Consider the following 9,499-nt stretch of genomic DNA (forward strand, 5'->3'; position numbering starts at 1 on the left):
GGTTGGACTGGATGATCTCCTGAGGTCCCTTCCAACCCCCACCATTCTGTGATTCAGTGATTCTGTGAAGTGTCCTCACCAGCCATCAGTTTTACATGAATCAACAGTAAGCACGAATTAAAACCAGGGGTTATTTTAGCAAGGAAGTTCTCAATTACAAAATTGGAAATGCAGCTGCAAAGAGGAAAGTATAAAACCACTAGAACCAAGACCTGGGACCTACTTGACATTTCTTCTTGTTCTCTTCCTACTACTGGGATTTCTCCTTAAGCACTTATTACTAAGGCAGCAGAAGACCCTGCTCAGCAGGACTCTGCTCCTAAAATGCATCTGTCTCTGGGACTTGACTCTCATACACGCTTGAATATTTTATATTCACTCTTGAACTTCAAAGTACATCTCCAAAATCCATGTAGGGTTGAAAATGCCTCACTCTGATGAATGAAGAAGGATCTTGGAATAGAAATTAATCTCCTTCCCTCGGGAAGTCAACTAACAAACCATGCCTCACAGCACTCTCAAAGTTATACAGCAGAAAGGGTTTGTGGACATCCCACAGGAGGTTGTCTTTTGATTGCTCCTGGCTCAACCAATCTGAATAATAACTTGAGCCTTCCCATGGTGTTAGAATAGCTTGCAATGCTTGTGCTATAAAAAGCACATCATTTCTGCAATATTTTTAACAGTCCTGCAATTGCAAGGCTCTATATCGAGATCACATGTGAAGGATCAATGGACTAGAGGTGCCTCAGTCCCCCATGGTGCTAAATTTAGTGGGTTGCCTCACAGCCAAATATAGAACAACTCAGAATTAACAAAATCTGCAGGGAAAAGGTACCAGCCTTGTTTCACAACTCCTCCGGGTCCCAGCGGAGTCATTTCATGGATGGATGTGGGCAGGAGGCATCAGACCGACCCAATCCTGCAACTCTTTACTCACCCAGGGAGTCACATTGACTGCAGCAAGACTGTTTCTGCAAGTGCTCTCTGTACACTTTACAGCTGTAGGATCAGGCCAGGAAATGCAGTATAAGGGTGGTACTTGGTGGTGTTAAAAGAGAGACCTTCAAACTAAAGGACAAAACTTGATCTGGTCACCTTAGGTTGTCTTTACTGTCTACAGAAATTCTAAATGGGTCTTCAACTCATCCCATGATTCTGGGGTGTCTAAGAAGGGTTTCTATGAATACATATAGATGGAGAGAGAGAAGGCAGAGGAAAAAAATCAATCTATAAAGAAACAGGCCAAGCAAGTTGCCATTGCTGAGTATTTTAAAGTAAGCAAGCAGAATTACTAAATTCTTACTTAAAAATGAACAGTAAGACCAGATTTGACAGGTCTCTAGTATAAAACTTGTTCCCTTCCTTGGAAAGTGTAAATAACACAGATAAAACAAGAGTCCTCTCCATGTTAGCCTTGTGGCTCAGGAGTCCCTACAGCCTCATCTCCTCTTTTGGTGGCCACCTCTGTTGGTGTCTATTTCCCTTCTCATTCCTTCTCAACCTACCAGTCAGCTCCCCTGTAGAAACACTTGAAATCCTGTTGTATCAGACCTCCTTGTGTCCAGGATGTCCACATCCTTCAGCCAAGACTGTTTCTGCTGAAAAGGACTTTTCTGAAAGGACTTTCTTCTGAAAACATTTCCTTCTCCACCACCAGATCCTCCCCTTTCCAGCTTGGCCATGGCTTCCTTCTCCCTCACAGTGAGAAAATGCTCACCTTCATGGTAGCCCTCAAAGGTCACATTCTCCAGCCTGACCCAGGGCTTTCCACTGCTTTCCACTGGGTCCCAGCAGACTGCAAGACCAGTATCCAGCCATAGGATGAACCACTTGGTCCAGTTCACAGGCAGTGACTCTCTTCTGGGATTCCCAAACCTTTCTGAAAGGTCTTCTGGGACAAATGCACATTATAATTTTAAATACAGGGGCAATTGAGTGAAAGGTGAGATATGGAAGATCATAAAGCTTGTGGATTTCCTGATGTTTCCCAGATATTTTCTTTCTCCTTTACTCTGTCATGAGGATTTAAAGTTTTACTTGACTACTTCTCTTCCACTTCCCATTATTTGACCCAGATTGCAAACTGCTGGGAGCTGGGAAAATGTTATGGAGGAACCTTTACATTCTGCTCATCCTGTTCTTCTCAGGCATCTGCTATTGGTCACCAACGGAGAAAAGCTACTGAAGTAGCTGGACTTTTGCTGTGAATCAATAAAACTCTTCTATCTTCTTAACCTATGGTTGGGGGGAGATATGTGAGGACAGAATTGAAGCTGGAAATACTCTGCATGTGCTGGAGAAGTAGCATTTGAGTCAGTGTGGCCTGTCCACAGCTCATCAGTGCAGGGAGAAAAGAGATCTGGACCCCAGACACTTTCTCTGTGGTCTTCAGAGAGCTGGAGCCCAGGGCATAACTTTGAAAGCCCTAAAACAGAGCCAAATCCTAGGGCCAAGAGCTGGAAAAATGAAGACAGCAGTAAGTCCTCAAAGGCAGCTGCCACCACCTCCCACACTGAGGGCCTGGATTCCAGACTTCAGTCCAGAAATATACTTCTAATCTCCACTGAAAGCCTTATTTTGGTTAAGGAGGCCTCCTATCACCTCACTTTCTTTTGTATTGACCAGTGCAGAGTAGTAGGATCAACAAAAGCCAGTAACAGGCAAAAACATTGGACACTGATGTCAGTAAGAGGGAGGAGATATTGATCACTTCCTAGCAGGTCACGCTAAAGCTGGCCTCACGAAAGATCTGCCAAAGCCTATTAGCTAAGTCACATCCTGGAGGAAATCCTCTTAGAGCAGTGGAGGTGAGAATGGAGATGATATTACCATTCCCAGCACTGCAATCATAGAGAAATAGGGCTGGGAAGGGTTATTAAGAGGTCGGTGAGGCCATGACCTTTATCTCAAGGGAGGATCAAGTCCATCCATGTCATATGTCAGCCAGCAGACACGGTGTTAACATGCTCTTAAAGACTCTCTCTGATGAAGATGCTACAACCTTTTCAGCCAATCTATTCCTAATCCAGATCTTCCTGACTCTAATTAGGCCCATTGCTCTTTTTCCCATCCAGTATGGGCATGAAGACAAGATTATTCCTTTCTCTGTATCTGTCTTCATGTCTTCAGGTATCATGTCTTCTGAATGCCCAGTTCTGCAGACTGTAACATGTTAATTTGTTAAGTTGGACCCAGCAAAACCTCCATAATTCTCTATATTAGTGTGAGTGCTTTTGTATACATACACAGAATCATAGAATCTCCTGGTTGGAAAAGACCTCTGAGATCAACTGTACCTGTCCACTACTAAACCATATCTCTGAGCACCCCATCTACCCATCTTTTAAACACCTCCAGGGATGGGGACTCAACCACCTCCTTGGGCGGCCCCTTCCAGTGCCTGAGAACCCTTTCAGTGAAGAAATACTTCCTGACATCCAATCTGTACCTCCCCTGGTGTAACTTAAGGCCATTGCATCTTGTTCTATCACTTGTTACCTGGGAGAAAAGACACACACCTGCCTCCCTACAACCTCCTTTCAGGGAATTGTAGACAGCAATTAGGTTTCCCCTCAGAATCCTCTTCTCTAGACTAAACAACCCCATTTCCCTCAGTCCCTCCTCATAAGCCTTGTTCTCCAGCCCCTTCACCAGTTTTGTTGCCCTTCTCTGGACATGCTGTAGTGCCTCAATGTCCTTCTTGTAATGAGGGGTCCAAAACTGGACACAGACATCTACAAATAAACACCCAGGATGTTCCTGGCATTGGCCATGGGTAGTTAATAGCTGATGGAGCTGGTGGTGCCAGTGTGACTGGTTCTGGGAGACACCATCATTTGCTTGAGTGCTTGGAAGAGAAAACCTCTCTCTGTCTCTTTCAGGGCTCCTTTCTCTAAAGGAATAAGATCCAAAGACCCAGTGGACCTTGGAAAAGTGTTCATCCCACCCCTCTGGTTTGTTTGTCAGGGCTTTGCAGTTTGGATACCCCTGAATCCTGAAAATGCTTTGGCAATGATGGGACCCAGGCTGTCTGCCTGCCACCAGGATGAGACCTTAAAACGGCAGTTGGGAAGGAGCAGCATCGTGCAGAGGCCATTTAAGAGGATGCATTGAGTGGTTGAAATGGATCAGATATCTGCCCTCAATCTTGTCTTTGGGGCTTAACTATGAGGGGAAAGGCAGTGTTGTGGTTAAAACCCTGGGACATGGGAAAGGGGATTCAGGTCTCAGCTTTGCTACAGGCTTCCTGAGACCTGCAGCAGATCAGTTTGGTCTAGATCCACTGGGGATTTGGGCCACAGGGTCATGCTTATTCTTGGTCTCTGGCTCTGTGACGCTCACAGTCTCGGGTTGACAACAGTCCAGCATCAGCCAAGGGGTTAAAGGACCTCCTGATCCACCTCTCTGGAGATTATGGATCCTATTTACTTGTAAAGTGCTTGGCAGTTCTTGGAAGCAAGGCACACGGTGGGATTTGTAGGTAACGTCATGAGACTGATATAAAATACAGCACGGAAAAACCCGTAACTCAACTCATTCCCTCATCTGAGGGACACACTGTGACTCCAGCAAGCAAGCTTATAATGATACCAAGTCTCTCAAGTCAAGATTTTGGGTTGCTGATGAGTAAAATGAGGTGCTTAACCTTGCTAGGAGATCCTACCATGCCGCATCTTAAAGGATCTCCTTTTCAGAAGGCAGAAGTTAAGCACTTCATAAACACTTCTGAAAATCCTGACCTTTACAGCATCCCCTCAGTGGAAGAATGTTACAGCAGTGTTTACACGCTCTTGGCAATGCAAGGTTGTTCTCCCAGTTCAAAGTACTCCATGATGTGGAGGTGAATTCCTCCGGCATCCACACGTACCCTTGGCCATGAATCATTTGTTTGCAATAAGCAGCAAAGTTCTGTGTTTGCTGATGGTGGTGAAGATAAAAGCACTGCTGGCTTGCATTTGTTCCCCTTCCATTTTAGGTGATCCAAACAGATCAGTAACCCAGAAAACTGTCTTCTCCAAGAATTAGGAGTGCATTTTTTATCTATTTTTTTTTTCCCTGTGCATATGTTTTTCTCTGTGCACGCATGATTTTCTGTGCACGCATGATTTTCTGCACAGGTGTTTTCTGCAAGCATTTCATAAATCATTTTCATAAACCCAAGTGGAAATAAAGTAATTTCCATAGTGCTTTCTGTAGGTCATTTTCAGTGCAACTTGAGTTGCTCATTGAAAACGTTTGGGCTGCTTTATATTGACCTCATGTGATTTAATAAAACATAAAAAGGTAGATTTAAGTTGGATATTAGGACAAAGTTCTTCAATATGCGGTTGGTAAGTCATTGGAACAGGTTGCCCAGAGAGGTAGTGGAGGCCCTGTCCCTGGAAACATTCAAGGTCAGGGTTGATGGGGCTCTGAGCAACCTGCTGTAGTAAAGATGTCCCTGCTCACTGCAGGGGGGTTGGACTAGATGACCTTTGAGGGTCCCTTCTAACCCAAAACATCCTATAATTCTGTGATTCTAAATCCCTTTAGCTGACAGGCATTATTTAATACCCCAACATCCAAAATTCTGGCTCATGACTATCTGATTTCACAGAATTTTCCCCTCCTGATAAGTACATGCTGTGTCTTGAAGGTCTTACACTATCTGAAGCACATGAGACCCTCAGAGATGTGGTGGCTTAGCAGGTTACTAGCACAGAGTTAATGGTTCTCATCAGCTCTGAGTGATGTGGGGACAGGACATGAACAAGAGTAAGAATAGACACAAGCTTGAAAAATTGATCAACCATACCCAGTATTTCTTCAACATAAACCCACCTGCCTCGTGCAGCATGTTGGTTGTTGCAGATAATTTCTCTGCTGATGGGTTTTTATAACCTGAACAAGAAGATGGTCTGGAAAATCCCATATCAGCTGGTTCCTCCCAGAAAAGTTGTGTCAAGAGGTGAGCTCAGGCAATGGGAGATGCAGAAGAGCATCTCATTGGGTTCAAATCAGACAGAACTAAAAGATTAACTAAAAAAAAAGTGCCCACATTTCTGGGGAGAACTGTAGTTTTGGTTAATTTTTCAATGCTTTCAATGGTTTCGAAAGCAAAATGATAAGTTTCAGATGCATTTGCAATTTTATTTCCTTTCTTGAAAGGGAAAAGGCTCTGCAGCATGAAGAGGGTTGTTTAACATGTCACATTTTTGGGTCTTTATTGAATTAAAAGCAGGAAATCTTTCCCTGAGCAGAAAAACCACACATTTTTCTAGTTGTTTGCCACAACATCAAGCAAATTTTTAACCCCATTTCCAGGGCACTAAAACTATTTTGTGGGACTAGAGCTACAGAAGGGAAAAAAAGTATTTTATTTGGCTTTCCTCCTCTTGGAGAATTAGTCTGTATTTTGTATTCATCAGTGGTCAGAGGTTTTCTCCTGAGCCTCATGATCTGAACCTGCTAAGTAAGGCAAATCCAGATTAAAGCCTCTCGCAACAGAAATACTGGAGAGATCATGAGGGAAGCGGTTGGGAGAAGAGACAGGCAGGAGGGGAATACTGCATTGCTACACTTTTATTTTTTTACCATTTTTTCCCATTTAGAATTTCCATAGAAGTCCCAAAAAAGGTTGAAATTTGAAATTTCTGCAAGAGGGGCAATTAATTTATCCCTTCTCCTTGGACCTGTTTCTCAAATCAAAGCCAGTTGTAGAAATAGGGGGTGGACATGCTGGAAGGAAACATGCTGTGTCATTTTAACTTTAAATGGTCCTTATTTGGGGGTGAAAGCTTGGGTGTCCCCCAAAGTTCTAGCATTGGTGCCTCCAACTGAACCAGTTCTGAGGTGCAGAGTCCAAATTCAAATGTAGTTTGGTTTGACTGGTTGATCTGGACATTCCTCTTTTCTTAAGGTTTCTCCTGCCTTGTATTGCATTGGAGGAGTTTTAATCTTTCAGATAGCTCTGCACAAGGCCAAAAGAGCACAAAAATATCTCTTTTTATGGTGTTTTGCTTGAAGACAGTTCTGGCCTCTTGAGAAGATGAGACCTCCTGTCATGGTGAGCCCCCTGAATAGCTCTGGCTGCAAGAATTATTATTCTTAATGTTATTTTAACACAAGCCCAGGCACTGACCTCTCCTGGGTTATGTAGGTCCCTGAGAGATCAAGGGCAAGTTCCAGACTGTGAGATAAAATTGACCTCAAAGGAAGCCAATTATATATAGCCAACACACTCCTCTGACCCTTCTCCTCCAGCACTGCAGTCTTCCTTTGCCTTCGGGTCTTGCATGTCCCTGACTGCCCCATCAGCTTTCAGACAGCTCCAGCATCCTCCTCCCCATTCCTACCTGGGTTGTTTTGTTTTCTTTTGTTTTGTTTTCTGATCATCCCTTTTCTGTCTTTTCTCTCTTCCAGGATAGCATCACCAGTCAAGAAGGTGATGGACCATCCCACCTCCTAAGTAGATGCGTATCTGGCATCGAAGGCATCACTATGTCAGGTCCCCAAAGGTCAAGACTGAGAAAATTGGAGAAGACACCTTCTAATGCAGCTCCTTCACCAGGCTGGGGCAGAGTCATATCACTCCTACAGACCCAGCTCCTCTTGTCTATACCAACACTAGACATCCTTGTCCATGCCATGGACTGGACCTTACATCCCGCTCCCTCCTCATTTCCTACATCTCCACAATATCACCACATCCAACCACCCATCTGACATCTCCCCAGGTCCTCTCCCACACACACTGCTGATTTCCACCCCAACAGCATCACTTTTGCTCCTTTTCCCATCGCATCAAGATCTCAGCTCCTTGCCCTCACCTCTGGAGACCTCTCCCATCCCCACAACACCCTATGCTGTGTCCCTGAGGACATCCTCATTGCTCCCCTCCAACACTTATCCCCATAGGGATGTTTGCAAAAGGTCATGGTGACATTCCTGGGATCTGCTGGTGGCATGACCAATAGCAGGGAAGGCAGAGGAAAGGACAGGCAAAAACAAATGGAGTTTGGGTGAAGCTTGGATGGTGATGAACATCAAAAGAAAAAGGTAGGATATAATTATATTTATTTTCCTTCTACTTAGGCACCTCTGTCCTTAAATAAGGACAAAAGAAAAAGTCTATTAATAGAAAGCAAGGAAGAAACCATAGCAGGTGACCTGCTTTATTTGACTGGATTAAGTGTGGGATTACAGGTGGGTTTAGAAATGTCAATAAAGGTTCCATCAAATTCTTCCCTGTTGCTGCTTGTTTTTTGGGAATAGGAGGGATTTGCAGTGGGTCATTCAGATTAAGAATCCGGTGGAGGAAATTGAACAGGGCAAGAGGAAAGGGAAAAGAAACTAAAACACAATGGTGGCCCTGGGACTGTCAGTTTAGAAATGCTTCTGTGTGTTTTCCTTGTTAAATGCAATTCTTGCAGCTGCAGTAACAAAAATCCTGGATGCAATGAGTTGCACGTGCTCTGCAGGATTTTTGGTGGCTCCTTGAAGGTTGGGAAGAGAGAGAGAAATGAAGGGAGAGAGAAGAAGAAGAAGGTGATGGTAGAAGGGCTCTATAGAGGTGATGTAAAGCTGATCTGAGCAGATGGCTTCCTGCCACCTAAAACTTCCACGTTGCGAAATCCCATTAAGTGCAGAGTTTAATAAAGTTCTGGATATCAAGAAGAAGCAGCTATTTAAAACCTTGGTCACCTGCCAAATGTGGCTTTATGACCCATATTTCCTGTCCCAAATCACTTCTCCCTTCTCTCTTCTCCTGGCCATGCTCACTCCTTAGGAAATGGCCTCATTAGTAAAATGAAATGAGCAGTGACAGTGCTGCCATAGCTGGTCACTAGTCCAAGTTGTTCCCATGCAGGTTTGTATGGGGTTAAATTAATAAAATGATAAGGATTCCAAGAACCCATGTAGGGCAGATCCTCTGGATGAGCCCTCACCCTTTATAAAGGTTTAATTTCTTTCATCCCAGTGGGGTATGACATCGTGTTGCTGCCAAGGGAGCCCAACACCATGCTGGAAGCACGAGCTTTCTGATATACTGTGTTTCAGGTGATGAGAAAAGAGCCCAGAGCAATTAAAGACACGAAGAACACCAAGAAAACAATGATCATTTGTTGATCTAGACAAATTATATTTATAAAAACACATGCATTCAGCAGAAATTATGACTCGTCATCCCATTTCTGAATGAAAACAATGCAAAGGAAACTTTCAATAATTCATCTCTTGCTTGGAAATATCTTGAAAAAACTGGTTTCCAAGCCAGACTGGAAGTGTGAGTCTTCTGCTGGGGAGTTTCAACAGTGCTGAATATAGACAGGACATTTTTTCTTCTTCTTTGTACCTTTTATGTGCCCTACAGGGACTAAAAATGAAAACTCTGTCCCTAAATACATGCAAACATTGGGAAAATCAAGCCCTTCTCCCTACTGTATGGACCATATGTTAACTGTGAGTAAGGGCAGGTTGTGAAATAGTTCCAGAGATAAGGGAAAACTTGAAGCTT

The sequence above is a fragment of the Antrostomus carolinensis genome, unplaced genomic scaffold, assembly GCF_000700745.2.
Source record: "Antrostomus carolinensis isolate BGI_N321 unplaced genomic scaffold, ASM70074v2 scaffold1603, whole genome shotgun sequence".
In the NCBI taxonomy this organism is placed as follows: domain Eukaryota; kingdom Metazoa; phylum Chordata; class Aves; order Caprimulgiformes; family Caprimulgidae; genus Antrostomus; species Antrostomus carolinensis.